This window comes from Arachis hypogaea, chromosome 17, assembly GCF_003086295.3.
Source record: "Arachis hypogaea cultivar Tifrunner chromosome 17, arahy.Tifrunner.gnm2.J5K5, whole genome shotgun sequence".
NCBI classification, from domain to species: Eukaryota; Viridiplantae; Streptophyta; class Magnoliopsida; order Fabales; family Fabaceae; genus Arachis; species Arachis hypogaea.
In genome coordinates, this window is record NC_092052.1 from 123,348,952 (window position 1) to 123,367,475 (window position 18,524).

At 39.5% G+C, this 18,524-nt stretch overlaps 5 pseudogenes; all 5 read left to right on the forward strand.

Moving 5' to 3' along the window:
• The first annotated feature begins 1,852 nt into the window (after positions 1-1,852).
• Positions 1,853-3,335, forward strand: LOC112763817 (putative pentatricopeptide repeat-containing protein At3g08820; annotated as a pseudogene).
• A 2,306-nt stretch (positions 3,336-5,641) lies between these two features.
• Positions 5,642-7,119, forward strand: LOC112763818 (putative pentatricopeptide repeat-containing protein At3g08820; annotated as a pseudogene).
• A 1,421-nt stretch (positions 7,120-8,540) lies between these two features.
• On the forward strand, positions 8,541-11,375 carry LOC112763819 (putative pentatricopeptide repeat-containing protein At3g08820; annotated as a pseudogene).
• Positions 11,376-12,141: 766 nt separating this feature from the next.
• LOC112764353 (putative pentatricopeptide repeat-containing protein At3g08820) lies at positions 12,142-13,614 on the forward strand (annotated as a pseudogene).
• Positions 13,615-15,960: 2,346 nt separating this feature from the next.
• Positions 15,961-18,283, forward strand: LOC112764351 (putative pentatricopeptide repeat-containing protein At3g08820; annotated as a pseudogene).
• Positions 18,284-18,524: the final 241 nt, after the last annotated feature.

Consider the following 18,524-nt stretch of genomic DNA (forward strand, 5'->3'; position numbering starts at 1 on the left):
TTCATGTTCTTGTGGAGATTATTGGTAATATTTTATGGTGTCGACTAGTATAGAATCCGATTTAATTGTTTGCTGCACTTCAAAAGTTGACAAAATAGTTTCTCTTGCATATGTTAAAATGTTCTGCTAAACCACCATGAACATTTTGACGGAGGAAACTGAAACCTGAGACTTGCAGGGATAGACCTTCAAAATTATGGTCAAGAAGGAATTGTTCTTGCAGGATATCACTATGATGTTAACTTCATAACAATTCATAGTGGAAGCAGGTTTCCTGGTTTGAACATCTGGTTAAGAAATGGACAAAATGTTGAAATGAAGCTTTCATTACGATGTCTCCTTATTCAGACAGGAAAACGGGTAATTCGAAAATCAGCTGAATCTACTGGTAAAATTTCAACGTAAAGAATTAAAGTTAATTTTACTTGACTCAAGTAGTGAGCATCTATCTCAAATTTTTATCAATTGTTAGATTGAATATTTAAACTTTGGGTTTTGCTAATGAGTAAGGGCACTTGTTAAGGCTTAATAAAAAGTTTGTTTTTAAATCTTCAGTGCACAGAATGCATTGAAGTATTCAAAATGTAAAAATCTTACTATTTTTTTGAAACTTTTACAAGGGCCTTAAGGGCGCTTAATAGCAAGAACCCTTAAAATTTAAACTATTGTAGGCTCTAGTTTTATTGTCATTACCTCTTGACATTACCAATGGCCTTTTTTGTCCCTTGTTTTTACTGTTGCAAAATATGGATAGAGTGGTTAATCGAAGGGGACTGCATAGCTGGCGTACATGACGTAATTATCAGAAATGCTATTTTTGATGCAACCAGAATAGCACAAGAGCAAAAATATAGATTATGGGGAGTCTCTTCAATGATGAGTGAGGATAGAAAGATGTAATCTTTAATAGGAATAAGCAAGAGCTTAATGATCATGGCACTAGTCTCTCCATCTTTGCTTCATTACATTCTTAAGTCTTTCTTTGATTTTCATATTGTTTGTGCTGAGTTAGTCCTCACTGGCTTCGTGGATCGTTGGCTTTCTCCTCCTTTAGGTGCAGTAAAGTTGAATGTTGATGGTTGTTTGTTTGGTGATGGTACCTCTTAACAAAATTGTTGGTGCGAATTGATGGCTGGGATTTGTTGGGAGGACTTTTTATGCAGACATTACTCTGGTTGAGATTGCAGCAAAGAGTGGGCTGAGCTATCCTGATAGCATGGCTTCCGTAGTATTGTGCATGAGATGGATTTTTGGGAGGCTTTTTCCTTGCGCCAGTGTCACCGGGCAAATGGGTCCATATGCTTAGTGGCTGATTTTTGCAATTCATGGGCTTCTAAGGCGTGCTTGGTAGGTTTGTTGTGTCTTAATTCCTAGAAATTCAAACAAATGCGCCAATGCTTTAACTTGAGGTGGTGTAGCGCAAAGGAATAACCTCCAAATCGTTGCGTTTCCTCCAACAGTGGTTGCACAACTTCTGCGAGTTGGTGCTTATTTGTCTTAGCTGCTAGATTTTCTTTGTTTCTACTTTCTATACTCTACCAAAATCAAGAGCTTAATGAAATTGACTTTGATGAAGGTTATATTGACTTGTAACAATTGTCTGCCACATGTAATTATTTAAACATAACATAAGATGCAGTTTCGAAGACATTGGGACATCTTGCGGAATCGCTATAAGCAAACCAATTCTTACCACTTGGTCAGAGTTGATGCTTTGGGAAACTGTGCTGCTCTAGACGGCGACGACGTTCAGAGATGTAACCTGCATTCGGCATCGTTGCACCACCGCACATGCTATCATTGGCCTGTTTCTCTCTCCTGTTTTGAAGTTGATTCCCGTTGATGACTTCCCATGGCGGAAATAGAGCTCAAGCACTGCCTCCTCCATGGCCTAAACTCCTTCAACCACCTCAAGACCGCCCATTGCCGCCTACTCTGCCTCAACATCGACCATGATAACTATCTTTTCAACATCATCCTCCAGTATTCATTTTTCTTTCACAACACGCCCTATGCCAAGCGCATCTTCTCCCAATCCAAAATCCCTAAGATATACCTCTTTAACACTATGATTCGTGGAACGGTCTCCAGCGACTCATTTGACGACGCCGTTCTGTTTTACAACTCAATGCGCAGCGCCGGGTTCTTGCCAGACAACTAAACGTTCGCTTTTGTACTCAGAGCGTGTGCCAGGCTGGCGGAATTTCCATTTGGCGTCAAGCTCAATTCGCTTGTGAAAATGGGATTCGATTGTGACGTGTTTGTCAAGACAAGTCTTTTTTGTTTGTATTCAAAATGTGGGTACGTAAAGGATGCACGAAAGGTGTTTAATGTATTTTTGAGAAGAATGTTGTTTCGTGGACTGCTATTATCTGTGGGTATATTGGGTGTGGCCTTCACGAGAAAGCAGTTGGTTTGTTTAGAGAGTTGCTAGAGGTGGGCGTAAAGTTGAATAATTTCACTCTCGTTCAGATTTTGTATTCGTGTTCTCAGTTAGGGGACTTGGCTAGTGGAGAGTGGTTTGATAATTATATAACTGAGAGTGGTTTCCATAGGAATGTGTTTGTGTTGACTTCTTCGGTTCACATGTATGCCAAGTGCGGGAGCATGGAGAAGGCGCTGCAGGTTTTTTATGGAATGGTTGAGAGGGATATTGTTTGTTGGAGTGCCATGATTCAGGGATATGAATCCAACAGGCTTCCTAAGGAAGCATTTGACTTGTTCTTTGAGATGCAGATGGAGAATCTAAGGCCTAATTGCTATGCCATGGTGGGTGTTCTTTCTGCATGTGCGAGGTTGGGAGCACTGGAGTTAGGGAATTGGGCTTTGGGATTGATGGATGTTGATGAGTTTTTGCTAAATCCTGTACAAGCATTGCCTTGATTGACTTTTATGCTAAATGTGGAAGCATTACAAGCGCGGTGGATATTTTCAGAATGATGAAGGGAAAGGACCGTGTGGTGTTCAACGCCGTAATTTCTGAACTGGCTATGAACGGATATGTTTGGGCCACATTTGGGGTATTTGGACAAATGGAGAAGTATGGAATTCAACCAGATGGGAATAATTTTGTCGGCTAACTTTGCGGGTGTACCCATGCTGGTTTGGTTAATGATGGTTGACGATATTTCGATAGCATGAGTCAAGTATTTTCTTTAAGTCCTACTATCGAGCATTATGGATGCATGGTGGATCTTCTATCCCGTGTAGGCTTGTTGGTTGAAGCACATAATTTGAACAAGAGTATGGCAATGAAACCGAATACTATTGTTTTGGGGGCATTATTGGGAGGATGCGGTTGCATCGTGACACTAAATTGGCAGAACCCATGTTAAAGCAAGTCATAGATGGGAATGCAAAAATTACTTGGGTGTAGTTGGTTTGAAGTGGATGGGGTTGTTCATGAATTCCTTGTAGGAGATACTTCCCATCCTATGTCACCAAAGATATATAAAAAACTTGAAAGTTTGTTTAAGGAATTGAGAGAAGTCGGTTATAGTCCGACTACTGAGTTTGTGTTCTTTGATATAGAGGAAAAGGAAAAGGAGTACTTCCTTGGCTGTCACAGTGAGAAATTAGCCGTTGCATTTTCCCTAATCAATATTGGGGCAAATAACATCATTCGTGTTGTTAAAAATCTATGCGTATGTGGTGATTGTCATGAGGCCATAAAACTTATTTCCAAATTTACAGGGAGAAAGATAACCATTAGGGATAATAACAGATTCCATTGTTTCAGCGGAGGTTCATGTTCTTGTGGAGATTTTTTCTAACATTTTGTGATGTAGACTATAGAATCCGATCTAATTATTTGCCGCACTTCAAAAGTTGACAAAATAGTTTCTCTTGCATATGTTTAAATGTTCTGCTAAACCTCCATGAACATTTTGACGGAGAAAAATGAAACCTGAGACTTGCAGGGACAGACCTTAAAAATTATGGTCAAGAAGAAATTGTTCTTGCAGGATATCATTATGACGTTAACTTCATAACAATTCATAGTGAAAGCAGGTATCCTGGTTTGAACATCTGGGTAAGAAATGGACAAAAGGTTGAAGTGAAGCTTTCATTACGATGTCTCCTTATTCAGACATGAAAACGGGTATTTTGAAAATCAGCTGAATCTACTGGTAAAATTTTAACGTAAAGAATTAAAGCTAATTTTACCGGACTCGAATAGTGAGCATCTATCTCAACTTTTTATCAATTTTTAGATTGAATATTTAAACTTTGGGTTTTGCTAATGAGTAAGGGCACTTGTTAAGGTTTAATAAAAAGTATATTTTTAAATCTTCAGTGCACAGAATGCATTGAAGTCTTCAAAATGTAAACATCTTACTATTTTTGAAACTTTTACAAAGGCCTTAAGGGTGCTTAATAGCAATAACCCTTAAAATTTAAACTCTTGTAGGCTCTAATTTTATTGTCATTACCTCTTGTGAAGGCAAATAATTTGAAATCTTTCTATGATAAGTGTCTTTACATTACCAATGGCCTTTTCTGCCCCTTGTTTTTGCTGTTGAAAATATGGATAGAGTGGTTAACCGAAGGGGACTGCATAGCTGGCGTGCATGACGTAATTGTCAGAAATGCTATTATTGATGCGACCAGAATAGCACAAGAGCAAAAATATAGCTTATGGGGAGTCTCTTCAGTGATGCGTGAGGATAGAAAGATGTAATTTTTAATAGGAATAAGCAAGAGCTTAATGATCATGGCACTAGTCTCTCCATCTTTGCTTCATTACATTCTTAAGTCTTTCTTTGATATTCATATTATTTGTGCTGAGTTACTCCTCACTGGCTTCGTGGATCGTTGGATTTCTCCTCCTTTAGGTGCAATAAAATTGAATGTTGATGGTTCTTTGTTTGGTGATGGTACCTCTTAAGATAAATGTTGGTGCGAATTGGGTGCTGGGATTTGTTGGGAAGACTTTCTATGCAGACATTACTCCATTTGAGATTGCGACAAAGAGTGGGCTGAGCTATCCTCATAGCATGGCTTCCGTAGTATTGTGCACGAGATGGATTTCTAGGAGGCTTTTTCCTTGTGCCAGTGTCACCGGGCAAATGGGTCCATATGCTTAGTGGCTGATTTTTGCAATTCATGGGCTTCTAAGGCGTGCTTGGCAGGTTTGTTGTGTCTTGATTCCTAGGAATTCAAACAAATGTGCCGATGCTTTAACGTGAGGCGGTGTAGCGCAAAGGAATGACCTCCTAATCATTTTGTTTCCTCCAACAGTAGTTGCACAACTTCTGCGAGTTAGTGCCTATTTGTCTTAGCTTCTAGATTTTCTTTGTTTCTACTTTCTATACTCTACCAAAATCAAGAGCTTAATGAAATTGACTTTGATGAAGGTTATATTGACTTGTAACAATTGTCTGCCACATGTAATTGCTTACACATAGCATAAGATGTAGTTTTGAAGACATTGGGACATCTTGCGGAATCGTTATAAGCAAACCAATTCTCACCACTTTGTCAGAATTGATGATTTGGGAAACTGTGCTGCTCCAGACGGCAACGATGTTCAGAGATGTAACCTGCATTCGGCATCGTTGCACCACCGCAATGCTATCATTGGCCTGTTTCTCTCTCTTATTTTGAAATTGATTCCCGTTGATAACTTTCCATGGCGAAAATGGAGCTCAAGCACTGCCTCCTCCATGGCCTCAACTCCTTCAACCACATCAAGACCGCCCATTGCCGCCTCCTCCGCCTCTACATCGACTACGATAACTGTCTTCTCAACATCATCCTCCAGTATTCATTTTTTTTTTTTTTGCAACACGCCCTATGCCAAGCACGTCTTCTCCCAATCCAAGAACCCTAACATATGCCTCTTTAACACTATGATTCATGGAACGGTCTCCAACGACTCCTTTGACGACGCCGTTCTGTTTTACAACTCAATGCACAGCGCCAGGTTCTTGCCAGACAACTACACGTTCACTTTTGTACTCAAAGCGTGTGCCAGGCTAGCGGATTTTTCGTTTGGCATCAAGCTCTATTCGCCTGTGGAAATGGGATTTGATTATGACGTGTTTGTCAAGACAAGTCTTGTTTGTTTGTATTCAAAATGTGGATACGTAAAGGATGCACGAAAGGTGGTTGATGTATTCTTGAGAAGAATGTTGTTTCGTGGACTGCTATTATCTGTGGGTATATTGGGTGTGGCCTTCACGAGAAAGCAGTTGGTTTGTTTAGAGAGTTGTTAGAGGTGGGCATAAAACCGAATAATTTCACTCTCGTTCGAGTTTTGTATTTGTGTTCTTAGTTAGGGGACTTGGCTAGTGGAGAGTGGATTGATAATTATATAACTGAGAGTGGTTTCCATAGGAATGTGTTTGTGTTGATTTCTTCGGTTGACCTGTATGCCAAGTGCGGGAGCATTGAGAAGGCGCTGTAGGTTTTTGGTGGAATGGTTGAGAGGGATATTGTTTGTTGGAGTGACATGATTCAGGGATATGCATCCAATGGGCTTCCTAAGGAAGCACTTGACTTGTTCTTTGAGATGCAGATGGAGAATCTAAGGCTTGATTGCTATGCCATGGTGGGAGTACTTTCTGCATGTGCGAGGTTGGGAGCATTGGAGTTGGGGAATTGGGCTAAGGAATTGATGGATGTTGATGAGTTTTTGCTGAATCCTGTACTAGCATTGCCTTTATTGACTTTTATGCTAAATGTGGAAGCATTACAAGCGCGGTGGATATTTTCAGAATGATGAAGGGAAAGGACCGTGTGGTGTTCAACGCCATAATTTCTGGACTAGCTATGGACGGACATATTTGGGCCACATTTGGGGTATTTAGACAAATGAAAAAGTATGGAATTCAGCCAGATGGGAATACTTTTGTCGGCTTACTTTACGGGTGTACCCATGCTAGTTTGGTTAATGATGGTCGACAATATTTCGATAGCATGAGTCATGTCTTTTCTTTAAGTCCTACTATCGAGCATTATGGATGCATGGTGGATCTTCTATCCTGTGTAGGCTTGTTGGTTGAAGCACATAATTTGAATAAGAGTATGCCAATGAAACCGAATACTATTATTTTGGGGGCATTATTAGGAGGATGTGGTTGCATCGTGATACTAAATTGGCAGAACCCATGTTAAAGTCATAGATGGGATAAAGCAGAAAAAATTAGGTTAACGATGAACGAGAAGGAAATGCAAAAGGTTACCTGGGTGTAGTTGCTTTGAAGTGGATGGGGTTGTTCATGAATTCCTTGTAGGAGATACTTCCCATCCTATGTCACCAAAGATATATGAAAATATTGAAAGTTTGTTTAAGGAATTGAGAGAAGTCGGTTATAGTCCAACTACTGAGTTTGTGTTTTTTGATATAGAGGAAAAAGAGAAGGAGTACTTCCTTGGTTGTCATAGTGAGAAATTAGCCGTTGCATTTTTCCTGATCAACACTGGGGCAAATGACATCATTTGTGTTGTTAAAAATCTATGCGTATGCGGTGATTGTCATGAGGCCATAAAACTTATTTCCAAAGTTACAGGGAGAGAGATAATCATTAGGGATAATAACAGATTCCATTGTTTCAGAGAAGGTTCAAGTTCTTGTGGAGATTATTTCTAACATTTTGTGATGTAGACTAGTATAGTATCCGATCTAATTGTTTGCCGCACTTAAAAAGTTGACAAAATAGTTTCTCGTGCATATGTTTAAATGTTCTGCTAAACCTCCATGAACATTTTGACGAAGAAAAATGAAACCTGAGACTTGCAGGGACCGACCTTCAAAATTATGGTCAAGAAGGAATTGTTCTTGCAGGATATCACTATGACGTTAACTTTATAACAATTCATAGTGAAAGCAGGTTTCCTGATTTGAACATCTGGTTAAGAAATGGACAAATGGTTGAATTGAAGCTTTCATTACGATGTCTCCTTATTCAGACATGAAAACAGGTATTTTGAAAATCAGCTGAATCTACTGGTAAAATTTTAACAAAAAGAATTAAAGCTAATTTTACCTGACTCAAGTAGTGAGCATCTATCTCAACTTTTTATCAATTGTTAGATTGAATATTTAAACTTTGGGTTTTGCTAATGAGTAAGGGCACTTGTTAAGGCTTAATAAAAAGTATGTTTTTGAATCTTCAGTGCACAGAATGAATTGAAGTCTTCAAAATATAAACATCTTACTATTTTTTGAAACTTTTACAAGGGCCTTAAGGGTGCTTAATAGCAAGAACCCTTAAAATTTAAACTGTTGTAGGCTCTAGTTTTATTGTCATTACCTCTTGTGAAGGCAAATAATTTGAAATCTTTCTATGATAAGTGTCTTTACATTACCAATGGCCTTTTCTGTCCCTTGTTTCTACTGTTGCAAAATATGGATGGAGTGGTTAATCGAAGGGGACTGCATAACTGGCGTGCATGACGTAATTGTCAGAAATGCTATTATTGATGCAACCAGTATAGCACAAGAGCAAAAATATAGCTTATGGGGAGTCTCTTCAATGATGAGTGAGGATAGAAATATGTAATCTTTAATAGGAATAAGAAAGAGCTTAATGATCATGGCACTAGTCTCTCCATCTTTGCTTCATTACATTCTTAAGTCTTTCTTTGATATTCATATTGTTTGTGCTAAGTTACTCCTCACTGGCTTCGTGGATCGTTGGATTTCTCCTCCTTTAGGTGCAATAAAGTTGAATGTTGATGGTTGTTTGTTTGGTGATGTTACCTCTTAACAGAATTGTTGGTGCGAATTGATGGCTAGGATTTGTTGGGAGGACTTTCTATGCAGCGATTACTCTGGTTGAGATTGCGGCAAAGAGTGGGCTGAACTATCCTGATAGCATGGCTTTCGTAGTATTGTGCACGAGATGGATTTCTGGGAGGCTTTTTCCTTGCGCCAGTGTCACCGGGCAAATGGGTCCATATGCTTAGTGGCTGATTTTTGCAATTCATGGGCTTCTAAGGCGTGCTTGGCAGGTTTGTTGTGTCTTGATTCCTAGGAATTCAAACAAATGTGCCGATGCTTTAATGTGAGGTGGTGTAGCGCAAAGGAATGACCTCCAAATCATTTTGTTTCCTCCAACAGTGGTTGCAAAACTTCTGCGAGTTGGTGCTTATTTGTCTTAGCTTCTAGATTTTCTTTGTTTCTACTTTCTATACTCTACCAAAATCAAGAGCTTAATGAAATTGACTTAGATGAAGGTTATATTGACTTGTAACAATTGTCTGCCACATGTAATTGTTTACACATCATAAGATGCAGTTTTGAAGACATTGGGACATCTTGCAGAATCGTTATAAGCAAACCAATTCTCACCACTTTGTCAGAGTTGATGATTTGGGAAACTGTGCTGCTCCAGACGGCGACGATGTTCAGAGATGTAACCTGCATTCGGCATCGTTGCACCCTCGCAATGCTATCATTGGCCTGTTTCTCTCTCTTGTTTTGAAATTGATTCTCGTTGATAACTTTCCATGGCGAAAATAGAGCTCAAGCACTGCCTCCTCCATGGCCTCAACTCCTTCAACCACCTCAAGACCGCCCATTGCCACCTCCTCCACCTCTACATCGACTACGATAACTATCTTCTCAACATCATCCTCCAGTATTCATTTTTCTTTCGTAACATACCCTATGCCAAGCACGTCTTCTCCCAATCCAAGAACCCTAACATATGCCTCTTTAACACTATGATTCATGGAACGGTCTCCAACGACTCCTTTGACGATGCCGTTCTGTTTTACAACTCAATGCACAGCGACAGGTTCTTGCCAAACAACTACATGTTCACTTTTGTACTCAAAGCGTGTGCCAGGCTAGCGGATTTTCTGTTTGGCATCAAGCTCTATTCGCCTGTGGAAATGGGATTTGATTGTGACGTGTTTGTCAAGACAAGTCTTATTTGTTTGTATTCAAAATGTGGATACGTAAAGGATGCACGAAAGGTGGTTGATGTATTCTTGAGAAGAATGTTGTTTCGTGGACTGCTATTATCTGTGGGTATATTGGGTGTGGCCTTCACAAGAAAGTAGTTGGTTTGTTTAGAGAGTTGTTAGAGGTGGACGTAAAACCGAATAATTTCACTCTCGTTCGGGTTTTGTATTTGTGTTCTTAGTTAGGGGACTTGGCTAGTTGAGAGTGGATTGATAATTATATAACTGAGAGTGGTTTCCATAGGAATGTGTTTGTGTTGATTTCTTCGGTTGACCTGTATGCCAAGTGCGGGAGCATTGAGAAGGCGCTGTAGGTTTTTGGTGGAATGGTTGAGAAGGATATTGTTTGTTGGAGTGACATGATTCAGGGATATGCATCCAATGGGCTTCCTAAGGTAGCACTTGACTTGTTCTTTGAGATGCAGATGGAGAATCTAAGGCTTGATTGCTATGCCATGGTGGGAGTACTTTTTGCATGTGCGAGGTTGGGATCATTGGAGTTGGGGAATTGGGCTAAGGGATTGATGGATGTTGATGAGTTTTTGCTGAATCCTGTACTAGCATTGCCTTCATTGACTTTTATGTTAAATGTGGAAGCATTACAAGCGCGGTGGATATTTTCAGAATGATGAAGGGAAAGGACCGTGTGGTGTTCAACGCCATAATTTCTGGACTGGCTATGGACGGACATATTTGGGCCACATTTGGGGTATTTGGACAAATGGAAAAGTATGGAATTCAGCCAGATGGGAATACTTTTGTTGGCTTACTTTGCGGGTGTACCCATGCTGGTTTGGTTAATGATGGTCAACGATATTTCGATAGCATGAGTCATGTCTTTTCTTTAAGTCCTACTATTGAGCATTATGGATGCATGGTGGATCTTCTATCCCGTGTAGGCTTGTTGGTTGAAGCACATAATTTGAATAAGAGTATGCCAATGAAATCGAATACTATTATTTTGGGGGCATTATTAGGAGGATGCGGTTGCATCGTGATACTAAATTGGCAGAACCCATGTTAAAGTCATAGATGGGATAAAGCAGAAAAAGTTAGGTTAACGATGAACGAGAAGGAAATGCAAAAAGTTACCTGGGTGTAGTTGCTTTAAAGTGGATGAGGTTGTTCATGAATTCCTTGTAGGAGATACTTCCCATCCTATGTCACCAAAGATATATGAAAATATTGAAAGTTTGTTTAAGGAATTGAGAGAAGTCAGTTATAGTCCAACTACTGAGTTTGTGTTCTTTGATATAGAGGAAAAAGATAAGGAGTACTTCCTTGGTTGTCATAGTGAGAAATTAGCCGTTGCATTTTTTCTAATCAACACTGGGGCAAATAACATCATTTGTGTTGTTAAAAATCTATGCGTATATGGTGATTGTTATGAGGCCATAAAACTTATTTCCAAAGTTACAGGGAGAGAGATAATCATTAGGGATAATAACAGATTTCATTGATAGTATCTCTTAAGATAAATGTTGGCGCGAATTGGGTGCTGGGATTTGTTGGGAAGACTTTCTATGCAGACATTACTCCGTTTGAGATTGCGACAAAGAGTGGGCTGAGCTATCCTCATAGCATGGCTTCCGTAGCATTGTGCACGAGATGGATTTCTAGGAGGCTTTTTCCTTGTGCCAGTGTCACCGAGCAAGTGGGTCCATATGCTTAGTGGCTAATTTTTACAATTCATGGGCTTCTAAGGCGTGCTTGGCAGGTTTGTTGTGTCTTGATTCCTAGGAATTCAAACAAATCTGCCAATGCTTTAACCTGAGGTGGTGTAGCGCAAAGGAATGACCTCCAAATCATTTTGTTTCCTCCAACAGTGGTTGCACAACTTCTGCGAGTTGGTGCTTATTTGTCTTAGCTTCTAGATTTTCTTTGTTTCTACTTTCTATACTCTACCAAAATCAAGAGCTTAATGAAATTGACTTTGATGAAGGTTATATTGACTTGTAACAATTGTCTGCCACATGTAATTGCTTACACATAGCATAAGATGCAGTTTTGAAGACATTGGGACATCTTGCGGAATCGTTATAAGCAAACCAATTCTCACCACTTTGTCAGAGTTGATGATTTGGGAAACTGTGCTGCTCCAGACGGCGACGATGTTCAGAGATGTAACCTGCATTCGGCATCGTTGCACCACCACAATGCTATCATTGGCCTGTTTCTCTCTCTTATTTTGAAATTGATTCCCGTTGATAACTTTCTATGGCGAAAATGGAGCTCAAGCACTGCCTCCTCCATGGCCTCAACTCCTTCAACCACCTCAAGACCGCCCATTGCCGCCTCCTCCGCCTCTACATCGACTACGATAACTGTCTTCTCAACATCATCCTCCAGTATTCATTTTTCTTTCACAACACGCCCTACGCCAAGCACGTCTTCTCCCAATCCAAGAACCCTAACATATGCCTCTTTAACACTATGATTCATGGAACGGTCTCCAACGACTCCTTAGACGACGCCGTTCTATTTTACAACTCAATGCACAGCGCCAGGTTCTTGCCAGACAACTACACGTTCACTTTTGTACTCAAAGCGTGTGCCAGGCTAGCGGATTTTCCGTTTGGCATCAAGCTCTATTCGCCTGTGGAAATGGGATTTGATTATGACGTGTTTGTCAAGACAAGTCTTGTTTGTTTGTATTCAAAATGTGGATACGTAAAGGATGCACGAAAGGTGGTTGATGTATTCTTGAGAAGAATGTTGTTTCATGGACTGCTATTATCTGTGGGTATATTGGGTGTGGCATTCACGAAAAAGCAGTTGGTTTGTTTAGAGAGTTGTTAGAGGTGGGCGTAAACCGAATAATTTCACTCTCGTTCGGGTTTTGTATTTATGTTCTCAATTAGGGGACTTGGCTAGTGGAGAGTGGATTGATAATTATATAACTGAGAGTGGTTTCCATAGGAATGTGTTTGTGTTGATTTCTTCGGTTGACCTGTATGCCAAGTGCGGGAGCATTGAGAAGGCACTGTAAGTTTTTGGTGGAATAGTTGAGAGGGATATTGTTTGTTGGAGTGACATGATTCAGGGATATGCATCCAATGGGCTTCCTAAGAAAGCACTTGACTTGTTCTTTGAGATGCAGATGGAGAATCTAAGGCTTGATTGCTATGCCATGGTGGGAGTACTTTCTGCATGTGCGAGGTTGGGAGCATTGGAGTTGGGGAATTGGGCTAAGGGATTGATGGATGTTGATGAGTTTTTGCTGAATCCTGTACTAGCATTGCCTTTATTGACTTTTATGCTAAATGTGGAAGCATTACAAGCGCGGTGGATATTTTCAGAATGATGAAGGAAAAGGACCGTGTGGTGTTCAACGCCATAATTTTTGGACTGGCTATGGACGGACATATTTGGGCCACATTTGGGGTATTTGGACAAATGAAAAAGTATGGAATTCAGCCAGATGGGAATACTTTTGTCGGCTTACTTTGCGGGTGTACCCATGCTGGTTTGGTTAATGATGGTCGACAATATTTCGATAGCATGAGTCATGTCTTTTCTTTAAGTCCTACTATCGAGCATTATGGATGCATGGTGGATCTTCTATCCCGTGTAGGCTTGTTGGTTGAAGCACATAATTTGAATAAGAGTATGCCAATGAAACTGAATACTATTATTTTGGGGACATTATTAGGAGGATGCGGTTGCATCGTGATACTAAATTGGCAGAACCCATGTTAAAGCCATAGAAGGGATAAAGCAGAAAAAGTTAGGTTAACGATGAACGAGAAGGAAATGCAAAAGGTTACCTGGGTTTAGTTGCTTTGAAGTGGATGGGGTTGTTCATGAATTCCTTGTAGGAGATACTTCCCATCCTATGTCACCAAAGATATATGAAAATATTGAAAGTTTGTTTAAGGAATTGAGAGAAGTCGGTTATAGTCCAACTACTGAGTTTGTGTTTTTTGATATAGAGGAAAAAGAGAAGGAGTACTTCCTTGGGTGTCATAGTGAGAAATTAGCCGTTGCATTTTTTCTGATCAACACTGGAGCAAATGACATCATTTGTGTTGTTAAAAATCTATGTGTTTGTGGTGATTGTCATGAGGCCATAAAACTTATTTCCAAAGTTACAGGGAGAAAGATAATCATTAGGGATAATAACAGATTCCATTGTTTCAGAGAAGGTTCAAGTTCTTGTGGAGATTATTTCTAACATTTTGTGATGTAGACTAGTATAGTATCCGATCTAATTGTTTGCCGCACTTAAAAAGTTGACAAAATAGTTTCTCTTGCATATGTTTAAATGTTCTGCTAAACCTCCATGAACATTTTGACGGAGAAAAATGAAACCTGAGACTTGCAGGGACAGACCTTCAAAATTATGGTCAAGAAGGAATTGTTCTTCCAGGATATCACTATGACGTTAACTTTATAACAATTCATAGTGAAAGCAGGTTTCCTGGTTTGAACATCTGGTTAAGAAATGGACAAATGGTTGAAGTGAAGCTTTCATTACGATGTCTCCTTATTCAGACATGAAAACAGGTATTTTGAAAATCAGCTGAATCTACTGGTAAAATTTTAACAAAAAGAATTAAAGCTAACTTTACCTGACTCAAGTAGTGAGCATCTATCTCAACTTTTTATCAGTTGTTGGATTGAATATTTAAACTTTGGGTTTTGCTAATGAGTAAGGGCACCTGTTAAGGCTTAATAAAAAGTATGTTTTTGAATCTTCAGTGCACAGAATGCATTGAAGTCTTCAAAATATAAACATCTTACTATTTTTTGAAACTTTTACAAGGGCCTTAAGGGTTCTTAATAGCAAGAACCCTTAAAATTTAAACTGTTGTAGGCTCTAGTTTTATTGTCATTACCTCTTGTGAAGGCAATTAATTTGAAATCTTTCTATGATAAGTGTCTTTACATTACCAATGGCCTTTTCTGTCCCTTGTTTTTACTGTTGCAAAATATGGATGGAGTGGTTAATCGAAGGGGATTGCATAACTGGCGTGCATGACGTAATTGTCAGAAATGCTATTATTGATGCAACCAGTATAGCACAAGAGCAAAAATATAGCTTATGGGGAGTCTCTTCAATGATGAGTGAGGATAGAAAGATGTAATCTTTAATAGGAATAAGAAAGAGCTTAATGATCATGGCACTAGTCTCTCCATCTTTGCTTCATTACATTGTTAAGTCTTTCTTTGATATTCATATTGTTTGTGCTGAGTTACTCATCACTGGCTTTGTGGATCGTTGGATTTCTCTTCCTTTAGGTGCAATAAAGTTGAATGTTGATGGTTGTTTGTTTAGTGATGTTACCTCTTAACAGAATTGTTGGTGCGAATTGATGGCTAGGATTTGTTGGGAGGACTTTCTATGCAGACATTACTCCGGTTGAGATTGTGGCAAAGAGTGGGCTGAGCTATCCTGATAGCATGGATTCCGTAGTATTGTGCACGAGATGGATTTCTGGGAGGCTTTTTCCTTGCGCCAGTGTCACCGGGCAAATGGGTCCATATGCTTAGTGGCTGATTTTTGCAATTCATGGGCTTCTAAGGCGTGCTTGGCAGGTTTGTTGTGTCTTGATTCCTAGGAATTCATACAAATGTGCCGATGCTTTAATGTGAGGTGGTGTAGCGCAAAGGAATGACCTCCAAATCATTTTGTTTCCTCCAACAGTGGTTGCACAACTTCTGCGAGTTGGTGCTTATTTGTCTTAGCTTCTAGATTTTCTTTGTTTCTACTTTCTATACTCTACCAAAATCAAGAGCTTAATGAAATTGACTTAGATGAAGGTTATATTGACTTGTAACAATTGTCTGCCACATGTAATTGTTTACACAGCATAAGATGCAGTTTTGAAGACATTGGGACATCTTGCGGAATCGTTATAAGCAAACCAATTCTCACCACTTTGTCAGAGTTGATGATTTGGGAAACTGTGCTGCTCCAGACGACGACGACGTTCAGAGATGTAACCTGCATTTGGCATCGTTGCACCACCGCAATGCTATCATTGGCCTATTTCTCTCTCTTGTTTTGAAATTGATTCCCGTTGATAACTTTTCATGGCGAAAATGGAGCTCAAGCACTGCCTCCTCCATGGCCTCAACTCCTTCAACCACCTCAAGACCGTCCATTGTCGCCTCCTCCGCCTCTACATCGACCACGATAACTATCTTCTCAACATCATTCTCTAGTATTCATTTTTCTTTCGCACCACGCCGTATGCCAAGCACATCTTCTCTCAATCCAAGAACCCTAACATATACCTCTTTAACACTATGATTCGCGGAATGGTCTCCAACGACTCTTTTGACGACGCCGTTCTATTTTACAACTCAATGCACAACGCCGGGTTCTTGCCCGACAACTACACGTTCACTTTTGTACTCAAAGCGTGTGCCAAGCTGGCGGATTTTCCATTTGGTGTCAAGCTCTATTCGCCTGTGAAAATGGGATTCGATTGTGACGTATTTGTCAAGACAAGTCTTGTTTGTTTGTATTCAAAATGTGGATACGTAAAGGATGCACGAAAGGTGTTTGATGTATTCTTGAGAAGAATGTTGTTTTGTGGACTGCTATTATCTTTGGGTATATTGGGTGTGGCCTTCACGAGAAAGCAGTTGGTTTGTTTAGAGAGTTGTTAGAGGTGGGCGTAAAACCGAATAATTTCACTCTCGTTCAGGTTTTGTATTTGTGTTCTCAGTTAGGGGACTTGGCTAGTGGAGAGTGGATTGATAATTATATAACTGAGAGTGGTTTCCATAGGAATGTGTTTGTGTTGATTTCTTCGGTTGACATGTATGCCAAGCGTGGGAGCATTGAGAAGGTGCTGTAGGTTTTTGGTGGAATGGTTGAGAGGGATATTGTTTGTTGGAGTGACATGATTCAGAGATATGCATCCAATGGGCTTCCTAAGGAAGCACTTGACTTGTTCTTTGAGATTCAGATGGAGAATCTAAGGCTTGATTGCTATGCCATGGTGGGAGTTCTTTCTGCATGTGCGAGGTTGGGAGCATTGGAGTTGGAGAATTGGGCTAAGGAATTGATGGATGTTGATGAGTTTTTGCTGAATCCTGTACTAGCATTGCCCTGATTGACTTTTATGCTAAATGTGGAAGCATTACAAGCACGGTGGATATTTTCAGAATGATGAAGGGAAAGGACCGTGTGGTGTTTAACGCCATAATTTCTAGACTGGCTATGAACGGACATGTTCGGGCCACATTTGGGGTATTTGGACAACTGGAGAAGTATGAAATTCAGCCAGATGGGAATACTTTTGTCGGCTTACTTTGCGGGTGTACCCATGCTGGTTTGGTTAATGATTGTCGACGATATTTCGATGGCATAAGTCATGTCTTTTCTTTAAGTCCTACTATCGAGCATTATAGATGCATGGTGGATCTTCTATCCCGTGTAGGCTTGTTGGTTGAAGCACATAATTTGAACAGGAGTATGCCAATAAAATCGAATACTATTATTTTGGGGGTATTATTGGGAGGATGTAGTTGCATCGTGATACTAAATTGGTAGAACCCTTGTTAAAGTAAGTCATAGATGGGATGAAGTAGAAAAAGTTAGGTTAACGCTGAACGAGAAGGGAATGCAAAAATTACCTGGGTGTAGTTGGGTTGAAGTGGATGGGGTTGTTCATGAATTTCTTGTAGGAGATACTTCCTATCCTATGTCAGCAAAGATATATGAAAAACTTGAAAGTTTGTTAAAGGAATTGAGAGAAGTTGGTTATAGTTTGACTATTGAGTTTGTGTTCTTTGATATAGAGGAAAAGGAGAAGGAGTACTTCCTTGGTTGTCATAGTCAGAAATTAGCCGTTGTATTTTCCCTGATCAATACTGGGACAAATGACATCATTCGTATTGTTAAAAATATATGCGTATGTGGTGATTGTCATGAGGCCATAAAAATTATTTCTAAAGTTACATGGAATGAGATAATCGTTAGGGATAATAACAGATTCTATTGTTTCAGAGAAGGTTCATGTTCTTATGGAGATTATTGGTAACATTTTGTGGTGTAGACTAGTATAGAATCCGATTTAATTGTTTGCTGCACTTCAAAAGTTGACACTTCTCTTGCATATGTTAAAATGTTCTGCTAAACCTCCATGAACATTTTGACAGAGGAAAATTAAACCTGAGACTTGCAGGGATAGACCTTCAAAATTATGGTCAAGAAGGAATTGTTCTTGCAAGATATCACTATGATGTTAACTTCATAACAATTCATAGTGGAAGCAGGTTTCCTGGTTTGAACATCTGGTTAAGAAATGGACAAAAGGTTGAAGTGAAGCTTTCATTACGATGTCTCCTTATTCAGACAGAAAAACGGGTAATTCGAAAATCTGCTGAATCTACTGGTAAAATTTCAACGTAAAGAATTAAAGCTAATTTTACTTGACTCAAGTATTGAGCATCTATCTCAAGTTTTTATCAATCGTTAGATTGAATATTTAAACTTTTGGTTTTGCTAATGAGTAAGGGCACTTGTTAAGGCTTAATAAAAAGTATGTTTTTAAATCTCCAGTGCACAAAATGCATTGAAGTCTTCAAAATGTAAAAATCTTACTATTTTTTTGAAACTTTTACAAGGGCCTTAAGGGTGTTTAATAGTAAGA